Source organism: Vicugna pacos, unplaced genomic scaffold (genome assembly GCF_048564905.1).
Source record: "Vicugna pacos unplaced genomic scaffold, VicPac4 scaffold_18, whole genome shotgun sequence".
Classification (NCBI taxonomy): Eukaryota; Metazoa; Chordata; class Mammalia; order Artiodactyla; family Camelidae; genus Vicugna; species Vicugna pacos.
The window spans coordinates 2523976-2530341 of record NW_027328739.1 but is presented as its reverse complement, the minus strand read 5'-3'; the positions used below and the strand labels follow the sequence as shown (position 1 = coordinate 2530341).

General features: G+C 45.5%; 1 long non-coding RNA gene across 1 annotated transcript; it reads right to left on the bottom strand.

Moving 5' to 3' along the window:
* Positions 1-238: 238 nt before the first annotated feature.
* On the bottom strand, positions 239-5216 carry LOC140692860 (uncharacterized). The gene is made up of 3 exons (XR_012068467.1): positions 5077-5216; positions 1804-1876; positions 239-428 (listed from the first exon to the last, which is right to left on the bottom strand). It is a non-coding gene; the product is annotated as an uncharacterized lncRNA (long non-coding RNA).
* Between the last annotated feature and the right edge of the window lie 1150 nt (positions 5217-6366).

Sequence of the window (6366 nt, the reverse complement as noted above, 5' to 3'; positions counted from 1 at the left end):
GGTCCGGGAAGCTGTGTAAGTTCGAGATACTGCTGCTGCCCAATGACCTGAGTTCACAAGTCAGTTTCCAGAACCTGAAAGGGCAGACAGTGGAAGTTCTGCCTGTCATCAGCTTTCTGGTCAGGCTCCGAGGTACTTTCAGACTTGCCCAGTCCTGGTGAAGTCGACTTTAGGGGAGACACGAAGAGAAGCTGGCCGAAAAGCTGGCTGAACGGATTGAGGAGAGATGCGAACACATGGATGAGAGATGTTCTGCTACAATGGAGAATACTGGCGTGGAGACAGCTGTAGAGGATACCAGGCTTAAAAGATATTCATGAGACATATTGAACCTCGCTGATACTGGCAGAAACATACGGAGTGCCAACGTGGACATGAGGAAGTTCCTCAATTCTCTTCTCCAAGAACGGGTCCAACGTTTCTGACGTCTGAAAGAGAAGAGATGGCAGAGATGATCAAAACGCTACTGTTCTTGGAAGTGGTCTTGAGAATCCACACTTCCCAAGGGGCATTCCCTAACCATTCAGACCAGAATTCACCAAGCCCATTTAAAAGATTTCCCAGGTTTGGGCCTAGCTAGTGAGCACTTGCCCTTGCCTCCCCTCCACTCAGGCATCCATTTTGAAGGATCAGTACCTGAGCTGCAATGAAGCCATTACGAGAAGAGCAAGCCCCTCCTAGAATCAGAGTTCCTCCAGCTTCACTCTCTGTGAACAACAGTGAACACCTTAAAGGTCAAATAGTCTCGGCTGAAATAGATAAAATTGAATACTTAGCTCACACCTAGAAACGATGTCCTTCCGCTAGATTCAGCAAATGTTGTGTTTATGTCTTCCCTGGGGTGAAGGGAGTGTGTTAAGTGAGGGGAATCTTTGACTGAACATGAATCTGTATTAGGCTTCAGTTTTTCAAGACAGTGAAGGTAAATAGTACAAGTCAGAAAGTGAACTGAACTGTAAAAGTCGCCAATGACATTAAAGACACAGCTTATGTGGATCGTCTTTCACTTGAGTCAAGCCCCCGGGGGCACTATATCATGGGGGTGCAGACTTGGTTGCGTTAAATGGCTTTAAACTACAGGATCGGATGATTAAGCGTTCTCAACACTGATAGAAAAACACCTGGTTCTCAATAGACTAGCATAACTGCAGCAGGATTCTCCTAGCTAGAATGCCTCTAGGTGCTTTTGGATTCAAACCTAAATGTATATATTTGGTTTGTTTCCTCTTGTATTTTCCGAGAGAGGGATGTTACCCCTTGAAATGCCAACATTGGCCAGTAGGTGTCATTGGGATACATGGCACCACATGCACAAGTGTATCCAAGGTTGGGGGTTATTCCATGTTTCCAAAAGTTATTTCATGGTTCCTGTTGGTTTCGGAGGCTTCAACCTTAAAGAGCTGACATGACCCCTTGAACAGTTTGGACTGCTAGTTTGCATTCTATCTGTCTAGCTTTTCCGTCGAGCTGACACAATGTTACCAAAATTGACAAGTCTGGCTTCTAGGTCGATTGAGTGTGTTTCAAAAAATAACTCCATTTTCGTATAACTCCCAAAACATGTAAATGAGTTCTGTTAAACTTCTTAAAGGCTGCAAATGGGATATCAACACAATGTCAAAATAGTTGTCTTCGGACAATCCCTCCCACCACGGCTGTATAGAAACAAAGAGCTAAGCAAATATCACATTTCTGTGAAATGTATCTGGATAGTGTTGATTCATCGATGCCCAGTTGGCAGAGAAGAAGTGCAACCTGCACTCACTCGCTCCCATGAACAGAGCAATGGAAACATCCACTCACCCAGCCCTTGGCACAGGACACTTGCCGAAGAGAGGTCTGTTACTTCCAAAGACAGGATGAGGCCTCAGGACACCTGGAAGCAGGAGAAGGCAAAGCAGGAAATGGAATCCAGTGAGGGTCTGACCCCTGGTGATGGAGCAACAAGGGTGAAACTCTGTTTAACTTGGACGCACACTCTCAAGCGGACAGGAGACATGGGATAGAAGGTGATGTGCTGAGATTTACAAGAGTGCACAGCAGATGCTTGGCTGACAGAACTCAAAGAAACCAGCGCAAAATATCCCCACAGTTGATTCGGAGTCCAAGATCCCAGCTGCCACATTTGAGGTAGCAGAGGCAACGTTCTGTGAGGGATAGGGCTACGAATGATGGCACACGCTGAGTCTCAGGGATCTGGAGTGCATTGTGGGATGTGGTGGGTCGAATCAAGAGAGCAAACCAAAATGTGTACCAATGATAAAGCATCAAAACTGGTCACGTGGTTGAGATTACCAATATGTCCCATGGCCACACCCAGTGCATCTGCAGGACCAGGGACCAATTGGGCATTTTGCCAATAGAGCACGTGTGGGGCTGAATCAGAGATATCGTTCATCTGGTCTGAGGGATCCAGGGGGCCTTGGTTTTGAAATCAGAATGAAAAGACTTAGGATCTGCTACATTCATAACCTGGGCTGGGATTATGGTTTGGTTTGAGGCACAGGATGCGCAACAGCTGTGTGGTTGCCTTCGTGCACCCGTGCCACAAGGATGAGAGGACAAGGAAGAGTGGTCCAAGTCCACAGCGTTAGAAGAGGAAGCATTACCTACAGCATTATCTCCCTAAAGCGGATGCTACATTTTGGATGGCACCAGCACGGTACGGCACCGAGGACACCAAGGTAGGTCTGCGGGATCATTCCAGCAGGCCCTGATATGTGACATCCATAGATATGCTTCCACTGGTGTTTCTGTAGACAGAGAAGCTCTGAGAAGAACTGCTTTCATTGGCACATTCCCGTGGAACTACAAAGCACAAGCGCACTCTCAGTTTGCTGTTTTGGAAACACTCCAAAATGACATAGAGCAGAATGCAGAGCTGAGAACCTTTAAAAGCTTCATTTCCACAAGAGGAAGTGTCCTGCGCACTTTCAGAATTGTGAGATAAGCATTATAAAAATGAAGTTATGCAAATCGAAATAGTATTGGTTTGTCATCAAAACTAATGCAACAACAGCAATTGGAGATATACCAGACAACACACACAGGAAAACGATATGGCATCAAAGTCTAGGAGAAATTGTCCGCACAGAAATCCCATGGAATTGCGTAGAGCCAAAAGTCTAAAATTTTCACTTAACAAAGCCCTAGAAGTCCACATTACATACCTGATATTACCTGAGCAGTAGAGGTGAAGAAGTACAGTAAAAGAAACAGGAAGTACCATTTTCAGTTCCAAAGATATTGAAGGCCCAAAAGATAAGCTTTCAAACAACTAGACTGCAAAACGCTATCCAGACCATGTGTTGAAAATGGAGGTCAGGAAATCACTGAAAAACAACAGTGTCTCAGAATCACATAAGGCAGAATACCGGAAAAGGGGAAGAGAAAGTCTAAAGACGAGCCAAAAAATATCAGGAAACTCAATGGATGTGATAATATCAGGGCTAAAATTTAGTCGTAAGCAGACTAGATAATGCAGAGGGACGCGTGAATGACTGTGAAGACATGGGATCAGAAAAACCTCGGTCAGAAGCAGACATAGGAAAGCAAGTGCAAAGCAATGTAAACATTGCTGTTGAACCCTGGGTTAAGACAGGGCATGAAAGACTAGAATTCATAAGGGTCCCAGATGGAAAAGCAAGAGATAAGGAAACAAAAAATGTCTGAAAATTTATCTGTAGAAAAATCAGACTGAAACTTCCTGAAAGCCAACAAAGAATCATGTATGCGAATTCAGGAATTACACAGCATCCAAAGGAGGTGGAATCCCAATAGACCTACCAGCAGCTGTATGATTCAAATCAACAAAGCTCACGAATATCACAGTGATTGAAAATGCACCTGGAGGAAACAACATAGTCACAAGGGAACCTCAAGAGGGGATTCAGCTGATATCTCGGCAGCAATATTGCAGGAGAGGGAGGAGTGCCAGGACACAGACCATATCCTGAATGGCCAAATGCTGCCACCTAGGGGAGCCTATGCCACATGACCGCCATTCCTAATAACGGCAGAGCTAGAAATTTCCACAAACCGGCAAATCTTAAAAGAATTCAGCAGTTCAAAACTTATCCTACAAGAATGGTTGAGAAATCTACCCTGAATAGAAAAGCAGCAAGATGAAATGGAAAGAAGAAACCATTATTGGAAATGCAAGAAGAGCAGGAGTGGCAAAGAAGAAACAAGAAGAAGGCAAGGAGGACATCAAAACCCTAAAGATGGGAGAGGGAAGCAGGAAATCATAGGTGATTGGAAGCACTCTCTTAAGTGAATCAGCTTATTTGACTCTCTGTTTCAAGCTTAAGGAGAGATGCATGGCCTGTCGTGTTTGCAATACAAGCGAGAAGCAGACCAACAAAGAATCAAACCAACAAGCAAACACCAAAATGGTACGGTTGGCTGATATTTACCAAGGGAACCATGATTATTCAAAAGAAAATACTTAAGGTGATGTCAAGGATCATTCAGCATGCATCGACCCATTATCGCGGCTTGCATGTACTCAGCACACTTGTATTCGGAGGCGTGCATTCATATTCGTAAATGTTGATTCATAAGAACATATCGTGACCTAACCCTAATGCCGATTTGGAATCAAATGGATTCCTAGTCCGTGATGTAGACTTGTATGTCTTCCAACAGGATGAAGGAATGCCATATTCTAGGCTACGTAGAGAAGAATTGTAAGAAGCCTATAACAAAGGCAAGTAGCTCTGCCAAAGTGTACTAAGAGCAAAAGAGACTGACAGCAAAGTGCACATTGGGGTTGGTTTCATTTCTTGGAATTTCAGCCCCCATGAAACCAATGGATCCATGTCCTGAGAGTGCGGGTGTTTCAGCAGAAATCAGGCGACGCATATGTATTCCGGGTGTACGGATATTATAGGAACATAAGTCTCCTTTAGTGGGTCTCTGTGTACTGTGAACTGTTAGAAAGTTTAAAGACGTGTGAAACCATCAACTGAAAAGGGACACACTTCCCTCCATTGGTACTGTGCATAGAGATCTGAACAAAAGGAAAGAGGGAAGAAGAAAGGCCCATGGGACGCTAGTGGGTAGAATCACATTTACCTTAGGAACTTCTCGTCGGATGCAGCCCCTCCCCCAACACTGACAAGATGCAGCAGCCATTGGGGATGGCAGTTAGCGGTTGGATTCCAGGTGGAATGTTGGTGTGTACCGCGAGGCTTGTTGTGGCTGTTGGATCCTAGGTAACCGGGCAGAGTTCTGTGGGTGGATCAGTGTGATGGAGGGGCTGCCGCCCTCTGTGGAGCTTGGCTTAGGTGTTTGGTCCGGGAAGCTGTGTAAGTTCGAGATACTGCTGCTGCCCAAAGACCTGAGGTCACAGGTCAGTTTCCAGAACCTGAAAGGGCAGACAGTGGAAGATCTGCCTGTCATCAGCTTACTGGTCAGGCTCCGAGGTACTTTCAGACTTGCCCAGTCCTGGTGAAGTCAACTTTAGGGGAGACACGAAGAGAAGCTGGCCGAAAAGCTGGCTGAACGGATTGAGGAGAGATGCGAACACATGGATGAGAGATGTTCTGCTACAATGGAGAATACTGGCGTGGAGACAGCTGTAGAGGATACCAGGCTCAAAAGACATTCATGAGACATATTGAACCTCGCTGATACTGGCAGAAACATACGGAGTGCCAACGTGGACTTGAGGAAGTTCCTCAATTCTCTTCTCCAAGAACGGGTCCAAGGTCCCTGACGTCTGCAAGAGAAGAGATGGCAGAGATGATCAAAACGCTCCTGTTCTTGGAAGAGGTCATGGGAATCCACACTTCCCAAGGGGCCTTCCCAAGCCATTCAGACCAGAATTCACCAAGCCCAGGTAAGCCTTTTCCCAGGTTTGGGCCTAGCTAGCAAGCACTTGCCTTCCCTCCCCTCCACACAGGCATCCATTTTGAAGGATCAGTAGCTGAGCTGCAATGAAGCCATTACGAGTAAAACAAGCCCCTCCTAGAATCAGAGTTCCTCCAGCTTCACACTCTGTGAACAACAGTGAACTCCTTAAAGGTCCAATAAACTTGGCTGAAATAGATAGGAATTGAATACTTAGCTCACACCTAGAAACGATGGCCTTCCGCTAGATTCAGCAAATGTTGTGTTTATGTCTTCCCTGGGGTGAAGGGAGTGTGGTAAGAGAGGGGAATCTGACTGAACTTGAATCTGTATTAGGCCTCAATTTTTCAAGACAGTATAGGTAAATAGTACAAGTCAGAAAGAGAACTGTACTGTAAAAGTCGCCAATGATATAAAAGACACAGCTTATGTGGATCGTCTTTCACTTGAGTCAAGCCCCCGTGGGCACTATATCATGCGGGTGCAGACTTGGTTGCGTTAAATGGCTTTACC